This window comes from Mobula birostris, chromosome 7 (genome assembly GCF_030028105.1).
Source record: "Mobula birostris isolate sMobBir1 chromosome 7, sMobBir1.hap1, whole genome shotgun sequence".
Taxonomy (NCBI): Eukaryota; Metazoa; Chordata; class Chondrichthyes; order Myliobatiformes; family Myliobatidae; genus Mobula; species Mobula birostris.
Genome location: NC_092376.1, coordinates 84,525,167 through 84,533,982, shown reverse-complemented (window position 1 = coordinate 84,533,982; position 8,816 = coordinate 84,525,167).

Below are 8,816 nucleotides of genomic sequence, written 5' to 3'. Positions count from 1 at the left end.
GAAACCTGAGCTCTCTGGGTGCAGAGCTCAGAAAAAGCGACACAACAGACTTTTAACATCATAAATCAGCCAGTTGTTTGTTATGTCTCCCCTCTTGCTGTGAAACAGGGACATCTCTTTTTCCCTTATTAGGTAGAGAGAAAGCCTGTGGTATGTCAAATTACTGGGTGAACAAGTAGTCTTTGGGGTACTACTAGTCTGTGTCTGTATTGATGCTTTGCTGCACGCTGGAGTGCTTGGTGGGGGGCACCAATATTTTTTTGTTGGTGGGAGAGGGGTTGTTGCCTTGCTGCTGCTTGTGTGTGGGAGGGGGAGCTGGGGGGCTTTGGGGTTCCAATGTTTAATTGTCATTCATTCTTTGGGGCACCCCTCTGATTTCATGGATGTTTGCGAAGAAAAAGAATTTCAGGATGTATATTGTATACATTTCTCTGACATTAAATGTACCTATTGAACCTATTGAAGCACAAAGACTGACAAACAACCAATGCGCAAAAGAAGTCAAACTGTGCAAATACCAATAAATAAAGAAACAATACTGAGAACATTACTTGTAGCGTCCTTGAAAGTGAGTCCATATGTTGTAAAATCAGTTTAGTGTTGAGATGTATGAAGTTATCCACGCTAGTTCAGAAGCCTTATTGCTGAAAGGTCCTGATCCTGGCAGTGTGGGACCAGAAGCTCCTGCACCTCCTTCCCGAGGGATGGCAGGGATTCTTCATGATGGATGTTGCTTTCTTGTGGTAGTGCTCGTTGCAGATACACTCAGTGGTGGGAGGGCTTTTTCTGTAATAAACTGGGCTGTAGCCACCACTTTTTGTAGCTTTTCTATTCTTCAGCATTGGTGTTTCCATATCAGGTAGTGATACAATCATTCAGGATATTGTCCACTATACATCTATAGAAATTTGTCAAAGTTTTAGATGACATGCGGAGTCTGCGCAAATTTCTAAGAAAGTGGATGTACTGCCATGCCTTCTTTGAATTGGCACTTAAGTGCTGGACCCAGATCAAATCTTCTGAAAGGACAATGCTGAGGAGTAAAACCCTGAACAGCTATGATCCCCTAATGAGGAGTGGCTTATGGACCGCTGGCTTCTTTCTCCTGTAGTCAATAATCAGCCCTTTGGTTTTGCTGGCATTAAGTGAAAGATTGTTGTGGCATCACTCAGTCAGATTTTCAATCTCCCTCCTATATGCTGATTCGTCACCTCCTTTCTTTCAGCTGATAACAGTGGTGGGGGATCTGTGCTTGTGGTGATTGTGGAGGAAATGTTATGGTCAATCTGTACTGACTGGGGTCTGCAAGTGAGGAAATTGAGGATGCAGTCGAATAAGGAGGTCTTGGAACTTACTGATGAGTTTTGATTGCTAAGTATTGAATGCTGTGTTGTAGTCATTGAAGGGCATCCTGACTTCATTGTCCAGATGTTCCAGGGTTGAGTGAAGAGCCAATGAAAATGCATCTGCTGTTGACCTGTTATAATAGTCGACAAATTGGAGCAGACTGAAAGCATCCTTAATGCCAAGCACGGGATTTTGTCACAGGCCTTGCTAAAGTCCACTGCATTTCCTTCATCAGCCTTCCTGGTAGATTCCTTGAAAAATTCGAAAATATTCGTTAGACACAAGCTACCAAGCACAAAGCCAAGTTGACTATCCCTAATCAGGCCCTGTGTATTCAAATACTTATATATTCTACTCCTTAGAATACCTTACAATAATTTACCTGCTAATGATGTCAGGCTTACTGATCTATAATTTTCTGGCTTATTTTTAAAACCTTTCTTGAGCAATGGAGCAGCATTAGCTATTCTCCAGTCCTCTGGCACCTCACCCATGGCCAAAATGATTTTAATGACTCTGCCAGGAGTATTATTTCTGCATCAGCCTTCCACAAAGTCTGAAGGGACATCTTGACAGGCCCTGTGGACTTATTCACCCTAATTTGCCTAAAGGCAGCAAGCTCTTTCTCTTCAAATATGGTCCATGACCTCACTACAGTTTTGCCTCAGTTCAATTGACTGTCTGTCACTCAAGTAAAGATGCAAAAACTCAGCTTAAGATCTTCCCATCCGTTTTGGCTCCATGCATAGATGACCATGCTGATCTGCAAATTGACCGATTTTGTCTCTTGTTATTCTTTTGTTCTTAATATATCTGTACAAGTTCTCCTTCACCTTGTTTGCCAGAGCAACATTATTTCTTCTTTTCGCCCTCTTGATTTCCATCTTAAGTGTTTGCTCGCATATCTTATAGCCCTGAAGCACTTCAATTGTTCCTTGTTGCTTATACATGCTATGCACCTCCTTCTTCTTAACTAGAATCTCAATAGCCCTCAAAAACCAAAGTTCCATAGACCTCTTAGCCTTGCTTTTATTCTAACAGGAACATAAACTCTGTACTCTCTGTATTTCACCTTTGAAGGCCTCCTACATACCAAGCATATCTTTGCCAGAAAGCAACCTATCCCAGTTCGCACTTGCCAGATCCTTTCTGATGCCGTCACAAATGGCCTTTCTCCAATTTAAAAACTTGACCATAGTTATCTTGAAACTAACGGAATGATGAACACTCGATCCAAAGTATTTCCCTCCTGTCGCTTGACCTGCCTCATTCTCTATCCAGCAACGCATTCTCTCTCTGGTTGGGAACTCTATATATTGATTTAGGAAGCATTCTGACATGTTTGACAAACTCAATCCCATTTAGTCTTTTACCGTATGGGAATCCCGGTCAATATGCGGAAAATTAAAATCACAAACTCTCACAACCTTACTTTTCTTGCAACTGTCTGCTCTCTCTTTCTACAAATTTGCTCTTCTTAATCCTGCTGACTGCTGGGAGGTCTATGAAATAATCCCATTAATTTGGTCATATCTTTCTTATTCCTAAATTCTACCCATATAGGTCAGTAGACGAGCCCTTCAGCTTGTCCTGACTGAGCACAGCCTTCACATTTTCCCCGATGAGAAATGCCATCCCTTTCCCTTTAATACCTCCTCCTCTACCATACCTAGAGCAATGGAACCTGCCCCTTCTGAAACCAATGGCTAAGATATCTTAATTCCATATGCTGATCCAAGCACTCAGCTTATCTACAGCAGTCCTTGCATCGAAACTGATGAAACTCAGAACATCAGTCCTACCCATGTTCAACTTTTCTGTTCCTAACTTTGTACGTAGGCTTAACATCTGCTTTCACCACAACCATTCCACTATCTGCCCTGGCACTCTGGTTCCCATCCTCTGCACTTTAGTTTAAGCTCCCTTGAGCAGCACCAGCAAACATTTCGGTAAGAATATTTGTCACCCTCCTGTTCAGGCACAAGGCATCCCACTTCGGTTGTTACATTTCCATTTGCATGCCTTATTACATGCTGCCTGGTGGCTGCATTTTCTATATTACAATACCTCAACACCACCTTAACATTGGCAGTGTTTCAAAATTCTTGATGTTTTGAAACTACTTTATGAAGAAGCTTGCTGCCTGGTATGGAGGCGCCAAATGTGCAGGGTCAAAAGAGGCTGCAGAGGCTTGTAGACATGGCTAGTCCAATCACGGGCACAACCCTTCCCATCATAGGGAACATCTTCAAGGTGCAGCACCTCAAGGAGGCGGCATCCATCATTTATGACCCTCACCATCCGTGATATGTCCTCTCCTAGTTACTACCGCTGTGGAGGAGGTATTGGAGTCCCATACTCAACGATTCAGCAACAGCTTCTTTCCCTGCCATCTGATTTATGAAAGGTCCATGGAGACATGATCACTGCCTCACTATTTCTCTTTTGAAGTATGTATGCATGTATTTATGTAACTCATAGTGATTTTTGTCTCTTACACTACACTGCAGCCAATCCTCTGACAAGTGGATTTCAATGTTAGGAAGTGCAAGGTCGTCCATGTTGGAAGCAGAAATAGAGGATCAGATTATTTAAAAATGTAAACAGGAAGAATTCTGCAGATGCTGAAAATTCAAGCAACACATGTCAATGTTGCTGGTGAACGCAGCAGGCCAGGCAGCATCTCTTTGTCCTGACAAAGGGTCTTGGCCCGAAACGTCGACTGTACCTCTTCCTAGAGATGCTGCCTGGCCTGCTGCGTTTACTAGCAACTTTGATGTGTGTTGCTTGGCTCGGATTATTATTTAAATAGAAATATAGAAACATAGAAAACCTACAGCACAATACAGACCCTTTGGTCCACAAACCTGTGCTGGACATGTCCTAACCCTAACCCATAGCCCTCTATTTTTCTAAGCTCCATGTACCTATCTAAGAGTCTCCTAAAAGACCCTATTGTTCCTGCCTCCACCACCACCATTCCACACACTCACCACTCTCTGCATAAAAAACTTACCCCTGACATCTCCTCTGTACCTACTTTCAAGCACCTTAAAAATATGCCCTCTCGTGCTAGCCATTTCAGCCCTGGGAAAAAGCTTCTGACTATCTACACAATCAGTGCCCCTCATCATCTTACACACCTCTATCAGGTCACCTCTCATCCTCCTTCGCTCCAAGGAGAAAAGGCCGAGTTCACTCAACCTATTCTCCTAAGGCATGCTTCCCAATCCAGGCAATGTACTTGTAAATCTCCTCTGCACAAAGTTTGGTTTCCACATCCTTCCTGTAGTGAGGCGACCAGAATTAAGCACAGTACTCCAAGTGGGGTCTGACCAGGGTCCTATATAGCTGCAACATTACCTCTTGGCTCTTAAACTCAATCCCACAATTGATGAAGGCCAATGCACCGTATGCCGCCTTAACCACAGAGTCAATCTGTGCAGCAGCTCTGAGTATCCTATGGACTCAGACCCCAAGATCCCTCTGATCCTCCACACTGCCAAGAGTCCTACCATAAAGCAACACACATCAAAGTTGCTGGTGAACGCAGCAGGCCAGGCAGCATCTCTAGGAAGAGGTACAGTCGACGTTTCAGGCTGAGACCCTTCGTCAGGACTAACTGACCCTTTGTCAGGACTACCTTCCTTCAGTTAGTCCTGACGAAGGGTCTCGGCCCGAAATGTCCACTGTACCTCTTCCTAGAGATGCTGCCTGGCCCGCTGCGTTCACCAGCAACTCTGATGTGTGTTGCTTGAATTTCCAGCATCTGCAGAATTCCTCGTGTTTACGTCCTACCATAAATGCTATATTCTGCCATCATATTTGACCTACCAAAATGAAACACTTCACACTTATCTGGGTTGAACTCCATCTACCACTTCTCAGCCCAGTTTTGCATCCTATCAATGTCCTGCTGTAACCTCTGACAGCCCTCCACACTATCCACAACACCTCCAACCATTGTGTCATCAGCAAATTTACTAACTCATCCCTCCACTTCCTCATCCAGGTCATTTATAAAAATCATGAAGAAAAGGGGTCCCAGAACAGATCCCTGAGGCACACCACTGGTCACCGACCTCCATGCAGAATATGACCCATCTACAACCACTTCTGTGGGCAAGCCAGTTCTGGATCCACAAAGCAATGTCCCCTTGGATCCCATGCCTCCTTACTTTCTCAATAAGCCTTGCATGGAATACCTTGTCAAATGGTGAAAGATTGCAACATGCTTCCATGCAGAGGGACGGGGCAGTGCCTGTGCATGAATTGCAAAAGGTCGTTTTGTGTGTGCAAATGCACTATTAGCTTTGTTGTTGGAGAGATTAAATTTAAGAGCAGGGAGGTTATGTACAGGGTACAAGTGATACCTCACCTAGAATACTGTGTGCAGTTCTTGTCTCCCAACTTGAATGATAAACTGGCTTTAGAAGCAGCGCAAACCAGGTTCACCAGATTGATTCCGTTGATGTAGCCATAAGGAAAGCTGGAACTTCCTGGGAATTCAGAAGAATGAGAAGGGATTTTATAGAAACATATACAATTATGAAAGGGATAGATAAGATAGAAACAGGAAAGTGAGTGAGACTAGAACTAGGGGACATGGCCTCAAGGTCTGGGAGAATAGATTTAGGATTGAGACGAGGAGAAACTGCTTTTCCCAGAGATTAGTGAATAAGTGGAATTCTCTTCCCAAGGACCAGTAGAGATGGCCTTATTAAACGTATTTAAAACACAGTTGGATAGATTTCTGCATAGCAGTGGAGTTAAGGTCTATGGGAAAAATGCAGGTAGGTGAAGCTAAATCCATGGCCAGATCAGCCATGATCTTATCAAATGGCAGAGAACCATTGACAAGCCAGATGACATACTCCAGCACCTATCTCTAATGGTTTTTACAGTATATTCTAAAACAAAGATTCCATGACATACTGTATATTAGTAATAATAAACCTGATTCTGATTCTGTTACAAAAGCCATCTTCAAGCAGCTGAGTAAAGATATGGTAGTGAGTTTAGGAATGAGACAGTACAGATTTATAAGCCTTTTGGAGAATGTAGTGTTGTATGCACTTTTTTTTGCAATTGTAAAACACGTGTATGTATTCTTTAATGAAGACTTACTCTACAGTTTGGGTAGAGTAGGGAGTTGAGCGAAGGGCTCTAACAAATGCAAAAACCTGAAAATGCACATGGCCTGAAGTTCTGCCTTGATTTATAATTTTATCTTTGTTTCCCAGAACACAGTTACCTTGGTTGAGCATCTTGATAGACTTTTACAGCAGGCTTAGTCCAGAAGCTGAAAGGGGAGAGTTGGAGAGAGGTTAGTGAGGAATGAGGCTACATTTGCACGTGTGGGAAGGGAGGGGTTTTGTAGTACATTCCTCTGTGTGTATGTCTGGTTGGAGGTCTGGGGGCATTAGTAGTTAAATGTTGATGGCTGACTGGATTGTGGGTGAGACTGTAAGTCAGGGAAATCATAGGTTAAGGGAGTCTGGAGACTGAAGGAGAAGACAGGTTCTCTCTCGGGGTCTTAAATTGGAGAATAAATTGTTTATCTAATGGAAGAGGAAAATGGGTACTGGGTCTGTATTATGTGAGCATAAACATTTTGGAGACTTGGTTACCTGTAAGGTCTGTTATAATGCCACATGCTGAGTACACCACAGTTCCATAGTAATGGGGCCAGTTTTTGCTATGGGAGGTGTAGGTATGTTTGTGTTTAAGGGCACCCTTAACAGACCCAAATAAATTGTCTTGTCAACTGATTGTCAATGCAACCAACCTTATCAGAGCCTTAAAGTAGTTCATCTTCACCCTGATCTATCTGAGCAATGAAAAATCTGTTTATTGATGACAATTCAACATCCCTCAAGTGCAGATAACAAAAGGACGGCTCATATTTCATATCTTGGGAGAAGTTCAACCGAATATTATACATTGACTGTTATTCTCCTTCTTCTACCTGAGAATAGTCATTGGAAAGCTGAATGGAACTGTGATGTGCTTGCGCAATCCATCATATGATGCTCAATGGAAAAACATTGAGGAGGGGATACTTTCCATCCCCATACAGGCAATTTTGGCTGATAACAACCTACAAAGTTACATAAATACTATTGATAACCCATGGGTGAAATGGACTCTTAAAATATGGAAAACTATTATGAAGAATATAATCTAGAGAGAGACATTGCAATTCTTAAATGTTGTGTGTAAGACTTGGATTTTACGCCGAACAAACTGGATGCTAGATTTAAGGACTGGACAGCTAAAGGAATAACAGTTATTTGCAATATAATGAAAGAAGGAACACTGTTCAGTTTTGAAATGCTCAAAGAGAAACACTTATTAGGTAAACAAGACTTTTATCGATATTTACAGATGCGACAGTATGTTAATAGGATGGTTAAAAATGTAACCAAGGCAAGTACATGTTTGACAGAGCTATTTAGAAAAGCATATAATTCAGACAATGGTAGTAGAATAATTTCAAGTGTGTATAAGGGTTTGTTAAATCTTAAAACACATTCGTCTTCATACATTAAAACAAAGTGGGAGAAGGAAGGAGGGATAATTATATCTGAGGAAGAATGGACAATAATATGGAGGTATCAATGGAAGTGTACAAGTTCACAGAAATGGAGGGAGTTTGGGTGGAAGAACTTGTTAAGTTATTTTATTACTCTTTCTCAGAAATCCCATTATGATAGTAGCCTCCCTGTTTGCTGGAGAAATTGTGGAAATCAAAATACAAACCATTGTCATATTTTCTGGGAATGCCCCGTTATCAAAGACTATTGGAGTGGGATACATAATGCCCTACAAGACGTCTTTAAATGTGAAATACCCTTAGAGAGTAAGACCATATATTTTGGGTATATACCTCAAAAATGGTCGAAAAGAGATAAATATTTAATGAATATACTGCTGGTGGCTGGTAAAAAGACCCTTACCAGGAAATGCTTATCACAGGAGAGCCCAATTTTAAATGTATGGATGGAAATTACAATGGACATTTACAAAATGGAGAGGATAACAGCATCTGTTAATCATAATTTGGAACAATTTGATTCATACTGGGAAATTGTTTTAACTACATAACACCTCAAAGGCCTGATTTTATTCTCACAGGTCAATGAATATGTTGTTAAAAAAAAGATCACTCCCTATTTTGTACATAGCTTTCTTCTTTTGATTGTTCTTTCTTTCCTCTCCTTTCTATAAGTTTATACCTCAGATAAATATTATGTGGAGATTTGTGACAAATCTCTGTCCCAGAATACTGACGGACATTTACCGCTGTACCATTGAGAGTATACTCACCAACTGTATCTCAGTGTGGTATGGCAATTGTCCCGTATCAGACCGCAAAGCACTCCAGTGTGTGGTGAAAACTGCCCAGTGGATTATTGGCACCCAATTGCCCACCATTGAGAACATCTACCATAAACGCTGCCTAGGCA